Source organism: Aedes aegypti, chromosome 3, assembly GCF_002204515.2.
Source record: "Aedes aegypti strain LVP_AGWG chromosome 3, AaegL5.0 Primary Assembly, whole genome shotgun sequence".
In the NCBI taxonomy this organism is placed as follows: domain Eukaryota; kingdom Metazoa; phylum Arthropoda; class Insecta; order Diptera; family Culicidae; genus Aedes; species Aedes aegypti.
In genome coordinates, this window is record NC_035109.1 from 274,396,771 (window position 1) to 274,411,704 (window position 14,934).

General features: G+C 43.4%; 1 protein-coding gene across 2 annotated transcripts in view; it reads right to left on the bottom strand.

Moving 5' to 3' along the window:
- Positions 1–14,307, bottom strand: part of LOC5565492 (kinesin-like protein unc-104) — a 129,939-nt gene extending 115,632 nt beyond the window's left edge. For both annotated transcript variants that reach the window (XM_021854081.1, XM_021854079.1), the window contains exon 1: positions 14,049–14,307. The gene's annotated coding sequence lies outside the window, so the exon portion shown is untranslated. The remainder of the gene's footprint in view (positions 1–14,048) is intronic.
- Positions 14,308–14,934: the final 627 nt, after the last annotated feature.

Below are 14,934 nucleotides of genomic sequence, written 5' to 3' on the forward strand. Positions count from 1 at the left end.
TTTCAAAGATCTTGCCACGAATTCATAATTCAATTTGGCCTCATAAGTACACTGTCAAAGATCAAGAACATGCCAAACTAATAATCCAAAGAAGGCTTCACCAAACATCAGTATCATAAATAACTACAGGAATCCACCGAACGGAATTCTTAATGAATCTGTCCCGGATATCAATAGGAAACCACTTAGGTCTCCTGAAAAAATGGTCAAACATCTTTATGATCACATTTTCGTCTAGTAAAATTTTAAGAAAAATCAAGGATCGTTTATAGAATCCACTGAGAATCTACTAATTCCCTTTCCGATGATCTTTTAAAAACTAGTCCAGTATCGCCTTGTTTCCCGTTAGAATTACGGCAAAGATCTAATTTAAAATTTGCCTGGAATCCTCAATTAATTATATAGAGTATCTCATTAAAAACCTCGCTAGGAATCCTTCTAAATTTTTGTCAAGGTTCTTATGATGTTCCATAAGATCATCTCTGAATTTGTTTAATATCTTACCGCTAGGAACCTACAAAGCATATCACAAGAAATCGGTCAATGTTTAAGGAAATATATGCTAACTAATTCTCCGGAAAGCCAAGTATTTTTTACAGAATTGCAAAAAAAAAAAACGTTGCGTCAAGATCCGAAGTACGAGTTGTTAGGCACATCTTGGCAAAGTTTTCTGTTTTTTCCTGACCAGTGTATCTGTCAAATGCATATTTTCCCGGTGTGGTTTTCAATTTCCCGGACACCCTGAGAATCCCTGACGAAACTTGTGAAGAAATGATCGGAATAATTGTTGTAGTATTCGCTGGTGTAGAACCCCTAATGAAATTTAAAAGAACTCGCCGTGTTACCAACACACTCGCTCTGTCGAGGGGTGGCTAAATGTACCTCATTACTACACCATGGAAGTTTTACTTGAAATATTACTCAAGAATTGTTCGAAGCAAGAGTAGTCGTTGATGAAATGCTGGAGTAATTTCTAGATAAATTTCTGTAGGAACCTAATGATAAATCACCGTTTGAATGTATTGAGGAATTTGTGGAAGAGTTCTAAATAGATTCCAAGGATAGCTGGAAGAATTTTGGAGGGATTCCTGTGATAAGTCGTATATGAATTCAAAAAGAGCAGGAACTTTGGAGACCTCTTGGCAGATAAAAGAGATTAAACGCTACCCAAAAAGAGACCAAATAGGGACAAAATAGGAACCAAGAAAACAAAAAGAAACCTTGAAGGAACCAGGGTACCTGAGAAACTTTACCAGTTGTTACCGGCGGGTACCATTGCAATGTTTTTGCTAGTTTTTTTTTGTGTGGAATTAGGGAGTTGAAATTGTTAAGCAGTCAACGGTGGATTTAAAATTGTATGTCGACTGTGAAAATTGCGTTCGGGATGAATGGCCTAGTAATTGGAGCGCGTGAAGTTGGCTGAGATGACCGCGGAAACAGAAAAACCGAAGGGATGGTGCGAAAGCGTCGACAGTGGTTGATGATTAGTTGTGGTTTAGAGCTCGAAGTATTAAGTGGCTTGTGCAAAACGTTGGAAAAGTTTTTTTCGCCACCGCGTGGCATCTCCAAAAGCACCTTTTCGATCCCCGGAAATTACTGTCACCGGAACGGATAGCAATCGTGGTCGTGTAGACCTCGACAAATACCGCCCAGTTGTAGGTCCACAGTGCTTCGAAGGGCCGAATTCCCATCGGCTGGCATCTTTGGTAGATCCTGGAAGCCTGTAAGATCGGAGCCGCTACGCACCCGAACAAAATCAAAGAGCTGCTTTGCTCTGACCGCCACGCCGCCCAACACCAGCTGGTTTCCCTCCCCGTCACACCGGACAGGCAGCCCCGAAAGAAGCACCATTCCGGGTTGGTCCACCATCACCACCAGCGACCAAAATCTACCCGCTACACCAGCCAGCACATCGCGGCAGCACGCAGGGCCGCTCCCATCGGCAGTTCGCATCATCAAGGGCCCAGGGCCGCACTCATCTCGCCACATCAGTCGGCGGCCCGCAATAACAACCCGTCGCATCCCTTCTGCAGTATCGATCTCCAGCTCCTCGACGTCCATTACCACATCCGTGGCCCAATACTATCGTCCTCAAAAGCTCGAATACAAGGTAAATCCAATTGATAGGTATTCCACACACTCTCCGAACATCCGAATCCTCCCCACGCCAAAAACGCCCTGAGACTCGGAACCAAAAGAGGTTTTAGGTACCCACCCCATTAGGCTGCCGTGGCTAAGACCAGTAGTCTGGGGCTTTTGCTGGTTCCCTTCTGGAGCTGAGCGGTTCCGGGGCCACCAAATTGTAGAGTCTTATACTGGCGCCCAACGTGAATATCCTTTAAGAGGATCTCAGGAGGGAAAATATATCCTCGGATATATTTTTCTTATGTGCGTTGGGAGAGTTTTCGAGTAACTTTCAATTCCTCTAAAATCAATCCACTCTGGTCGCATTATTCCCAAGAAATCAGTGGCACTTTTTGTAGTATCGCGGTGGTCTAATTCAGCCACGTGGCAAAACCGATTATTCCTAACTCCTTAACACGAGTGATCAACCAACAAGTTCATTTCCAATTATCAAAAAATCATCACCGGTAGTGCAAAATAATTTCGGGTGAGCCCGGAATTGAAAAAGCTAATAGATTTCATACTTTTTGAATCGTATAATCACTTTGCTTTCCACGTTTGATTCCTCACTGTTTTGAAAATGCCACGATTATCGGTTTCGGGTCCAGATTTTGGGATGCTCTACCGCGGCATGCGTGTGGACCATCTCGACCCCGGAGAGCTCGACTACGAGTTGTTTTTGCGAAATGTAGTAATAGGGGATGATGAGTCTCGGGCAAAACGCCGACGTAGGTGCGCCAGATCCTCAAGGACGAGAGTGATGGGCATGAGTTCATCGTTCACTATGATCTAGATCCAGAAATGGATCTCGATAGTTGCAAGACAATTTTTTCAGTACTCTCACGAACTCTTTCTACGGAGCCGCGAGCACAAGTAGAGTTTTGTCGATCACGTCTATTGCATCTGGGTCACCGCCTTGCGGTTATTAAAAACCATGCGGTGGGAGAATTGAAAACCAAGGCCGAAGAAGAGTTTACAAAAGTACTGAATTTGTTTTCGGAATATTTTTGGACAGAACAGGAGTTTTACGCAATTGGTGGGGAATCTGAGTCTGAGTCAGAGAGGCTCTTAGATGACGCAATGTGCCGACATCGACCTCAAACTCAGCCACAGGAGCCATTCCGAAGCTACCAGACTCATCTCAGTTCGTTTCAAAGTCAGACTTCAGTCGTGCGATGACGGACATAGGTAGCCTCATTAAAGCGCTCGCTTCACAGGTGAGTGGACTGAAGGAGGAAATTCGTAAACAACGACCTCCTCCGCCAGTTCCACCAAGGCCGTCCTCGGTGCACCTAAATTCTACAAATCCTTTTCGAAATGATGATGTTCGTCCCATTCAATCGGCGACTACTTCGTCGCGATGGCTAGGATCAGCGGACATCCGATCGAGTCGTGGGACTACGATCCCAACCTCGACTATCAGCGGTAGTGTCCCATATCCACCACCCGTACCCCCAAACGAAAATCCCAATGGCTCTTTTCGGCGTCGGATGGATGAACTTTCATTCAGTCCATTCGGAGTGGCTAATTGTAACCAATCTCCAAATCTTCAGGGTAACATTCCTCTACGCCAATCATCGGGGTTAGCTGTGACCTCTTCATCACCCGTTGCACCGTTGCGTAAAATGACTCCCATTTCGCAATGGAAAGTGAGAAAATACTCCGGAAGTGATCATGGCCTGAGTCTCAACGAGTTCTTGTCCCATATTGAACAGCTTGCGATTTCAGAACATGCTACCGAAATCGACCTATTCGATTCAGCGGTGCATCTGTTCGAAGGTCCAGCGTTAAGCTGGTACACCTCGTGCAGAAATCAACGGATGCTGCAAAATTGGCGTCAGTTGGTGCAGGAGCTGAAAAATGAGTTCCGACACCCTGATCTCGATTCAGTTCTACGCACAAAAATTTACCAAACACGTCAGCAAAAGGGAGAGTCTTTTCAGCAGTACTATCTGCAAATGAATAAGCTTTTCCAAGCAATGAGTCATCCCATGACGGAGGTTGAAAAGGTCGAGGTGCTCAAAACCAATTTGAGATACGACGGTCGCAAGGCCTTGGTAGGAAAGAATATCGCTACACTCCGGGACTTGCTAATCATAGGCAAAGACTTAGATGCGACAGATTTTTCCGCGTTTACCAAAGTTTTTGCCTCGCCTAAGAGAGAAAATTGTGCAATTGACTTTGCCAATAGAAACAATACAGGTAGTAAGACATTTGTCAATCAAAATCGTCAAAAGGCCCAGCAACAAAATCAGAAGAATCACAAGCCCAATGAGAACAACGCCAAAAATGACCCCAGATCTCTCCCACCCAATAAGCTGAACCAATTGGAGAAAGCCAAGAGATCAGAGGGCTCTCCTCCAGATTCAAAACCTGGGCCAAGTAAACCAAGTGCTCTTCTAAAACTAGTTTCTAATTATTCTCCACCCGCGGAGGGTCAGTGCTACAATTGTAGAGATTATCATAATCTCTCGGAATGTCCAATTCCCAGAAGAGTGTTCTGTAATAGATGTGCTTTGATTGGGTTCACCACACACAACTGCCCGTACTGTTTAAAAAACGGGCTGGGGAAGCCCTAAAGCCGCAGGGACTTCCGGCTGCGCGATCGATAGATGCCGCAGAATCTTGGTTGCCAGATCTCTATCAATTCTATGAACAGAGATCGGACGACGAAGATGAAGAAAGCGTTCTACCCCAGATTCATAAAATAACCCTGAACAGTATGGCAGATGATCGACCACATGCCCAACTCCGAATTTTCGACATTTATGTCAACGCTCTTCTTGACTGTGGAAGCAACTTGTCCTTCATCAACTCAACCATCTTCCGTAAGCTGCATAACGTTAAGCTGCGGGAACCCTCCTTCCCGGTAGATCTTCGAACGGCAGATGGGTCTCCATTAGAAATTCTTGGCGAAGTCCTCATCCCATATACTTTTAATGGTAAGAAGAGGGTGTTGCCTACACTAGTAGCTCCTCATCTGACCAAAGATTGTATCTGTGGGATGGATTTTTGGAGAATTTTTAGAATTAACCCAACCATCTCAATGGTTACCCAGAACGGGGCAACCGAGATACCCGATCGGGAAATCTCTTCGCCAAATTTGACTGATTCACAAACACAGCGATTGGATGGAGTAAAACAGCTGTTCAAAACATCGGCTCTTAATACTCTGGATGCTACACCACTTTGCGAGCACAATATTGTCTTGAAAGAAGAGTGCAGAGACAACAAACCGATCCGCTTATATCCTTATCCCATAGCTCCGAAAATACAGGCGGGTTTTTTCGCTGAAATCGATCGGTTGCTAGACACTGGGATAATCGAAGAATCTAACTCCGATTGGTCTTTGAACATAGTTCCAATTCGGAAAGCCTCGGGGGCTATACGTCTTTGTCTCGACGCTCGTAAACTCAATGAGAGGACCGTACGTGACGCCTATCCCCTCCCACACCCTGGACGCATACTTGGACGACTTCCTCGCGCAAACTTTCTTTCAACAATCGACCTCACGGAGGCCTTTTTACAGATCCCGTTGGCTAAAAGGTCACGGAAATATTGTGCGTTCAGTGTGCAAGGGAAGGGGATGTTCCAGTTCACCCGGCTTCCATTCGGTTTGATCAATAGCCCAGCCACACTGGCTCGATTGATGAACCGAGTGTTAGGTCATGGTGCACTGGAACCGAATGTCTTCGTTTACTTAGACGATATCGTTATAGTAACGGAGACATTCGAGGAACACCTACGGCTTCTCAAGGAGGTGGCGAGACGGTTGAGAGAGGCGAACCTTTCAATCAAAATCGAAAAATCTCACTTTTGCCTGAGTGAAATACCCTTCTTGGGGTACACTCTTTCCTCTCAGGGTTTGAGAATAAATCCTGAGAAGAAAAGACCGATTGTAGAATATGAACGCCCTACAACGATCACAAAACTTCGCCGCTTTCTCGGGATGTCAAACTATTATCGGAGGTTTATTCCCGACTATAGTAAGACGACCGCAGCCCTCACAGAGCTTCTAAAGACAACATCGAAGTCAGTTAGATGGACTCCGGAGGCGGAAGAGGCTTTCCAGGCAATAAAAGAGAAGTTAATAACGTTCCCCGTGCTTTGTAGTCCCGATTTTGAACAAGAATTCATTTTACACACCGACGCGAGCGATCACGCCGTCGATGGGGTATTAACCCAAAATGTAAATAATCAGGAGCGAGTGATCGAGTACTTTTCTAAAAAGCTGTCCACTCAAGAGCGAGCCTATCATGCCACCGAGAAGGAGGGTCTGGCGGCTCTGTTGTCCATAGAACATTTTCGAGGATACATTGAGGGCAGTCATTTTGTCCTAGTTACCGATTCCTCCGCGCTAACATTTATCATGCGTACAAAGTGGAAGACGTCCTCACGACTCAGTCGTTGGAGCCTTTCACTTCAAATGTACGACATGACGATTGTACACCGCCGCGGAAAAGACAACGTTGTGCCCGATGCACTTTCCCGTAGCGTAATGGCAATATCGAGCAGTGCTTCATCTTCTTGGTACAGTGATTTAAAACTGTCGGTTTTGAACAGACCTGACGATTACCCCGATTTCCGAGTTGACGGAGATGAACTTAAGAAATTCGTCTTCAATCACGATCTTTCCGATCACCGATACGATTGGAAAATTATTCCAAGTCCTGAATCGCGAACGGCGATACTTAAGGCATGTCACGATGATTTCATGCACGTCGGCGCGGACAAAACACTCGCTAAAGTTCGTCAAAACTACTACTGGCCCAAAATGGTTAGCCAAATTCGATCCTACATTCAAAAGTGTACGGTTTGTAAAATGATTAAGCCACCCAATTCATCTACGACATCCCCGATGGGTGATATGCGACTTCCAGCGAGACCGTGGCAAATAATCGCTATCGATTTCATCGGTCCGTTGCCGCGTTCTAAATCGGGTAACCAATATGTCTTGGTCACCTTAGATCTATTCTCGAAATGGGTTAAACTGCACCCCTTCTCTAAAATCAGTGCGAAAACGCTCTGCTTTGAACTGACGCGTCATTGGTTCCATCGGAACTCGGTTCCCGCGATAATATTATCCGATAATGCCACAACTTTCACTTCGAAAGAGTTTAAATCGATGCTTGATCGGTTCAAGATCAAGCACTGGCTATCGTCCCGGCACCACTCTCAGGCCAACCCTGTAGAGCGAGTAAATCGGGCGATAAACACGTCTATTCGCTCATACGCACGAGACAACCAACGTGAATGGGACACGCGACTGTCGGAAGTTGAGGTGGTAATTAATTCCACAGTTCACTCCTCTGCTGGCTTTACCCCGTTTCGGGTGGCGAGGGGAGAGGAAGTAGTTCTCGACGGAAACGAGCACAGCAACTACGAAAATGAAGACGAAACGTCTCTAGAGGCGCGTCTAGCACGCATTAAAGAAGAGTCACCAAAAATGTTCAATTTAGTCCGAAAAAATCTCGAGAAAGCCTACAGAGAGGCTTCGCGCACATATAATTTGAGAGTTCGCCAGCCTGCTAAACCATTTGCGGTTGGGGCAACCGTTTACAAAAAAAATACGAAAATCTCAAATGCCAACGAATTTTACAATGCAAAATTAGGGCCACAGTTCCTACCTTGCAAAATTGTGGCCAAGCATGGGTCGTCATCATACGAGCTCGTTGATCAGGGAGGAAAGAGCATCGGTGTTTGGCCGGCGTGCTTACTGAAGTCGGCTTAAATCGCTTCCAATTCTTCGGGCAACTGTAACGACCCCAGTCTCTGAATGGTAGAGCTGTAAATATTGAATTGAAATTTGACCTTTTAATGACCCCTTGAAGTTGACCTTTTCATTGGAATCTCACCTTCGGCCTGAAATAAGCGTTTTAGTCTGTTCTACTTTCCGCGGAGTAAGAACGAGACTCGCTGAGTCTGTAGGCATCACTGAGTAAATTAATTCCATTTAATAACATCAAAGTAAACTTACGGAGACGTCCGAAAACTTACTCTCGCGCGACCGCACTTCGATCCTTACCAATCAAGGATTACCGGCAAACTGATCATTTGCTGCGTCAAAGCGTATGTAGATTCTAAAGGTCAGTAACCTGAATCACAATTCGTGAAACTGCACGAAAGTCCAATTTGAATTGAATGTTTTCAAAGTATTGGTGAATGCCCCGGTGGGGCGAATTTGGTCCAAACAATCCACAGGACAAAGACGAAAAACACGAAAGTGTCCATGGTCTCGCAACGGATTGGTGTTGGCAAGAAAGTTTTTTTCCGATGGATAGGATAGGCCCACAGTAGTGGAAGAGCTATCAATTTAGTTTATTCGGCACCGTCGTCCGCTCGACATGTGATTATCCGGCGCGGCGCGCATTCGTTGGTTCTCTGGCCCGGTCGGCGTAGTGCGTATTGCGTGGAAAGATGAGTGTCGCGTATTGTTCATTTTGTTTGGGAGCTTCTCCGAACAAGCCCCAATTTATTTTGTGCTATTGTTTTGATTGGATGATGGTTGGCGATTTTGACCAATATAGTAAATATAATCTACTCGTGATTTGGAGGAGAGAATAATGCATGTTTTGTTCCGATATAGTTAGTTTCTAATGATGATGCAGTTACATTGTTGCCCACTGATTTCGAGAGAATGGTGTTTTGCTTTGTTTTTTTTTTGGTGTTATAATTTAAATGATAATTCTACTGAATATCCAAAAAGTGATATACTCGTAGGTTGCCGACTACAAATGTTATTATGTTTAGTGTAAACGCTTCACTTTACCCGACCAGAGGGGGGATATGTTACCGGCGGGTACCATTGCAATGTTTTTGCTAGTTTTTTTTTTGTGTGGAATTAGGGAGTTGAAATTGTTAAGCAGTCAACGGTGGATTTAAAATTGTATGTCGACTGTGAAAATTGCGTTCGGGATGAATGGCCTAGTAATTGGAGCGCGTGAAGTTGGCTGAGATGACCGCGGAAACAGAAAAACCGAAGGGAAGGTGCGAAAGCGTCGACAGTGGTTGATGATTAGTTGTGGTTTAGAGCTCGAAGTATTAAGTGGCTTGTGCAAAACGTTGGAAAAGTTTTTTTCGCCACCGCGTGGCATCTCCAAAAGCACCTTTTCGATCCCCGGAAATTACTGTCACCGGACCGGATAGCAATCGTGGTCGTGTAGACCTCGACAAATACCGCCCAGTTGTAGGTCCACAGTGCTTCGAAGGGCCGAATTCCCATCGGCTGGCATCTTTGGTAGATCCTGGAAGCCTGTAAGATCGGAGCCGCTACGCACCCGAACAAAATCAAAGAGCTGTTTTGCTCTGACCGCCACGCCGCCCAACACCAGCTGGTTTCCCTCCCCGTCACACCGGACAGGCAGCCCCGAAAGAAGCACCATTCCGGGTTGGTCCACCATCACCACCAGCGACCAAAATCTACCCGCTACACCAGCCAGCACATCGCGGCAGCACGCAGGGCCGCTCCCATCGGCAGTTCGCATCATCAAGGGCCCAGGGCCGCACTCATCTCGCCACATCAGTCGGCGGCCCGCAATAACAACCCGTCGCATCCCTTCTGCAGTATCGATCTCCAGCTCCTCGACGTCCATTACCACATCCGTGGCCCAATACTATCGTCCTCAAAAGCTCGAATACAAGGTAAATCCAATTGATAGGTATTCCACACACTCTCCGAACATCCGAATCCTCCCCACGCCAAAAACGCCCTGAGACTCGGAACCAAAAGAGGTTTTAGGTACCCACCCCATTAGGCTGCCGTGGCTAAGACCAGTAGTCTGGGGCTTTTGCTGGTTCCCTTCTGGAGCTGAGCGGTTCCGGGGCCACCAAATTGTAGAGTCTTATACAGTATATGTAAGAAAACTTTTTAAGACATTTTTTTATTTCTCGTGACATTTCGGGTATTACAGTATGTTTTTTTCAATATTTTTTTTCAAAAAATTGATTCAGTTATTCCTTTACAGCTTCCTTCAGATATTACTTCAAATATTTCTTCAATAGTTCTTCTCAAAGGAATCTCTTCCAAGAGTTTCGTTTTAGATACCTCCATGATTTTTTCTAAGATCCAAAGATTCCTTAAGAAATTCTTTAAAAAATTTTCCAAGGAAGTCTTAAATAGACATTTTTTTCTAGGGGATCCTTCAAAAAAGATGTCAAGGATTTCTTTCCAGAAAATATAGGAGCTTATGAAAACAAAAACGGGAGGTTTAATAGTTCTCAAGTAACATATGATTGAACTTGATTAAGTTTCAAAGAACCTTTGATTAACTCCCACGAGGTTCTCTGAAATAACTCCTGAAATCTTGGAGAGTTTCCTTGACAAATTGCTAAGATAATTGAAAAAATAATCTATCGAGTCCTGCAGGAATATCTTGAAAATTATTGGACGAAATCTCCGATTTTTTTGTGAGAGAGTGGAATCACTTTAATTATTATTGTAGTATTTATCTATTTAAGTTTGTAGTATTTCATACCACAAACTAAAATAAACGAGTGTTTTGGAAAGCCCAAACAAGACGATTCGTTTTCGGGACGCCGGGAGTTTGGTTTTCGTTACGCGAGTTTTGCTGGGCAGTGTTTTGGAAAGCCCAAAACAAGACGCTTCGTTTTCGGGTCGCCGGGAGTTTGGTTTTCGTTACGCGGGTTTTGCTGGGCAGTGTTTTGGAAAGCTCAAGCAAGACGCTTCGTTTTCGGGTCGCCGGGAGTTTGGTTTTCGTTACGCGGGTTTTGCTGGGCAGTGTTTTGGAAAGCTCAAGCAAGACGCTTCGTTTTCGGGACGCCGGGAGTTTGGTTTTCGTTACGCGGGTTTTGCTGGGCAGTGTTTTGGAAAGCCCAAACAAGACGATTCGTTTTCGGGACGCCGGGAGTTTGGTTTTCGTTACGCGAGTTTTGCTGGGCAGTGTTTTGGAAAGCCCAAAACAAGACGCTTCGTTTTCGGGACGCCGGGAGTTTGGTTTTCGGTTTGTGGGTTTTGTTGGGCAGTGTTTTGGAAAGCCCAAGCAAGACGTTTCGTTTTCGGGACGTCGGGAGTTCGGTTTCCGGTTCGCGGGTTTTGCTGGGCAGTGTTTTGGAAAGCCCAAACAAGACGCTTCGTTTTCGGGACGCCGGGAGTTTGGTTTTCGGTTTGTGGGTTTTGTTGGGCAGTGTTTTGGAAAGCCCAAGCAAGACGTTTCGTTTTCGGGACGTCGGGAGTTCGGTTTCCGGTTCGCGGGTTTTGCTGGGCAGTGTTTTGGAAAGCCCAAAACAAGACGCTTCGTTTTCGGGACGCCGGGAGTTTGGTTTTCGGTTTGTGGGTTTTGTTGGGCAGTGTTTTGGAAAGCCCAAGCAAGACGTTTCGTTTTCGGGACGTCGGGAGTTCGGTTTCCGGTTCGCGGGTTTTGCTGGGCAGTGTTTTGGAAAGCCCAAAACAAGACGCTTCGTTTTCGGGACGCCGGGAGTTTGGTTTTCGGTTTGTGGGTTTTGTTGGGCAGTGTTTTGGAAAGCCCAAGCAAGACGTTTCGTTTTCGGGACGTCGGGAGTTCGGTTTCCGGTTCGCGGGTTTTGCTGGGCAGTGTTTTGGAAAGCCCAAACAAGACGCTTCGTTTTCAGGACGCCGGGAGTTTGGTTTTCGGTTCGCGTGTGAGTGCGGCACGCTGTGTGAGTGCGAGTGTTCAGTCGAGGTTGGATTACCAACTGGTGAGCTCGTTTCATGCTTATGATAACACATTTTTTCCTGTAAACGTTTTTTTTTTGTAATATTCAATCAAACTTTGTATGGTTCGTCACTACAGGTGTCGGCATTATGCCTGTTTTATACAATTCTAATAAACATAGAAACTTTTTGACATTACTTAAAATATTTTTTGAATTGTTCGGCATTATGAATGTCGACGTTTATTTTGAAACTTCTACCAAAAACTTTTCTTCTTGAGGCATAAATGTTCAGTAAAACTTTTATGTAATTTTCGAACAAACTATGTATGGTTCTTCACTACAAGTGTCGGCATTATTCCTGTTTCATATAATTTAAAACATATGCATATATTTTTTTTTTCGCCATTAATAAAAACTTCTTTTGAATGGTTCGACATTACAGATGTTGACGTTTATTTCAAATCTTCTACCAAAAACTTTTTGAGACAAAACTAAAAACTAGCTTTAAGTACAAACCGTATTTTTTCTCCTTATCCATGGATCGCATCACCGACCAAAGGTGACTCCCAGATCTTTTCCTTCTCCACTAATAAACACCCTTCCCGTGGTGATTGTGGAGATGCAGAGGTATTCTCGGTCTCTAGAAGCAACAATCATTACACCCTAACATTCCTTCCCCATCCCAACTGACTGTAAGGACTTGGCCGGCGCCGTTATTGATCAACAATATTAGAGCTGCTAAAATTGCACTCCGAGAGTAAGCGGAAACTCCCATCCCTTATTCATTTGGATCGCAGTGCAATTATTACCAGTTCCGATCAATCACGGAGTAGCAACCATTGACATGTACAGTCAGTCTATGCTATGCTATGCTATGCTATGCATACCACAAACTAAAATAAACTTTCAAAGAATCCGTGATAAATTTACCTGGTAAATAACTCGAAAAAATGTTTGGAAGAACTGCAAGAGTAATCCTTGAATGAAATACTGGACAAATTTCTGGAGGAACTTCAAGAGAATTACCAGGTCGAATTTATTGAAACAATCTTGGAAGAGAATTTAATATATTTCCACGAATATTCAAGGATTCTATTGAGCAAATTCTGAAGGAATACCTGTAAGCATCCCTTGAAACACCGTTGGAAAAAATTGTTAGAGAATTGGTGGAGGAACCAGTACAGGAATGTCTTTGAACGAATCTCTGAAATTAAGCTGGAAGAGATTTCTAAGGAAATCACTACCAGAATTCTTGAAGCTTTTTCTCGAGGAATCTGAGACGAAATCTTAGAACAACCTAGGCTTGTATAAGGGGCCCAGATAGCCGTAGCATTAAACGAGCAGCTATTCAGCAAGACCAAGCTGAGGGTCGTGGGTTCGAATCCCACCGGTCGAGGATCTTTTCGGGTTGGAAATTTTCTCGACTTCCCAAGGCATAGAGTATCTTCGTACCTGCCACACGATATACACATGCAAAAATGGTCATTGGCATAGTAAGCTTTCAGTTAATAACTGTGGAAGTGCTCATAAGAACACTAAGCTGAGAAGCAGGCTCTGTCCCAGTGGGGACGTAACGCCAAAAAGAAGAAGAAGAAGACTTGTATAAAAAAGGGATGAAGCCTTTAAAAATAGACCAGCCCTGCATCTGTGGTAATTCAAACCAGAAATCACTCAAAAAGAAGGAAAAGAGGAACTTTAGATACCGTTTATTTAAAAAATAACTTCATCCTATAAAAAGCCTTTATTTTGGATGGAAGGTCTCTTTCGTCAAAATAGAGGCTTTTTAAAGACTTGCATTTTTTTAGAGACCAATTTTCTAAAAATCTGCTACCAGTTTTGTATCAAAGAACTCTAGGAGAAATATGTACTTTGAATATTCATCATGAGAGCTTTGTTCTCAATATCCTTTGTGGAATTACAATCAAATTGGAATTGAGATACTTGCCTGGTCAACTTAGTATAACTTTATGTTGATTCTCTATGGTATAGTATACTGTAAATTGCTATTATAAAACAAAGTAAGATACTAGAAACCTAAAGAAGGATGAGCATTTCTTTTGCTCTGTTAAATCAGAAATGAAACGAAAATCGATCGATCTTTTTATGGAAGTCTTTTACATATACCTATCTATAGGCGAAGGTATTTTTTATATTATTCCAGATATTTTTTGCATCAAAGCCTTATTCAGATAACTTTATATGTTCACCTTATAAAACTAACGCTTAAATCTAAACCGTAGCAACAAATTCCAAAGCAACCTAAAGTGGAAACATATTGCCATCTTACTCACCTTGAAATAGTAGTTCTAATCAAATTCGCACTTGTTAATAATGTTCCCAACACTATCACTATCACTATATTCTTCTCGAATAATGATTTTCCACTTTTAAATCCCTTCGACAAAGCAGAAATATATTGATTTGATAGATTTAACACCAACTCGAAGAAAACTATGCACTGCCACTGGGGAAAATTCGATTTTTCTAGCTCTTCCACCTTTGCACCGCGCCTCACTCAAGCTCAAGGATCTGTCGTCTGACAAAGGCCCACCGTTCTCTCTGTTATCATTTTCCTCGCCCACAACAATCACAAACCCGCAGCGAAGGAAAATGCAAAACAAAGATGTGCTGTCAGTTGGTTTGTTGTGCTGTCACTCATAGCAATCCGTCAACATTTTGGGCACAAGCTGCCATTTTTCATTAGGGTAACACAATGACTTGACCTGTTAAGAACGTTATAAGAACATTCAGAAATAGAAATATAATTTCTGTGAACTTTTTTCAAATGGGCGAAATTGACAACGAAGCCAAAACGAGAAATCAACGATTGAATTTTTTTCAATTGATAATCGACGTAGACTAGTACATTTTTACATACACATATTTTGTTTTATTTCTTAATACTAAAATTATGAAATTTATAAAAAAATATTGAAAAAAAAAACTGTAGTGTAAGTAATGTTAATTTCATTTTGTTTTATTTTATGTGTTGCGATTTCTAGTGGATTTGAAGTATGTTTTTAGATTTTGCCGAGACATGGTAAAGTCAATAGTTTCGCAATGTTGATTGTAAATGGCCATCATTTGATTTAGGGGCCCGTTTTTGGCATAATTTGTTCGATGATGATTTGTCAAGAATAAGTTACGATTTCGTAGTTGCCTAGAAGGAGCGTAGAA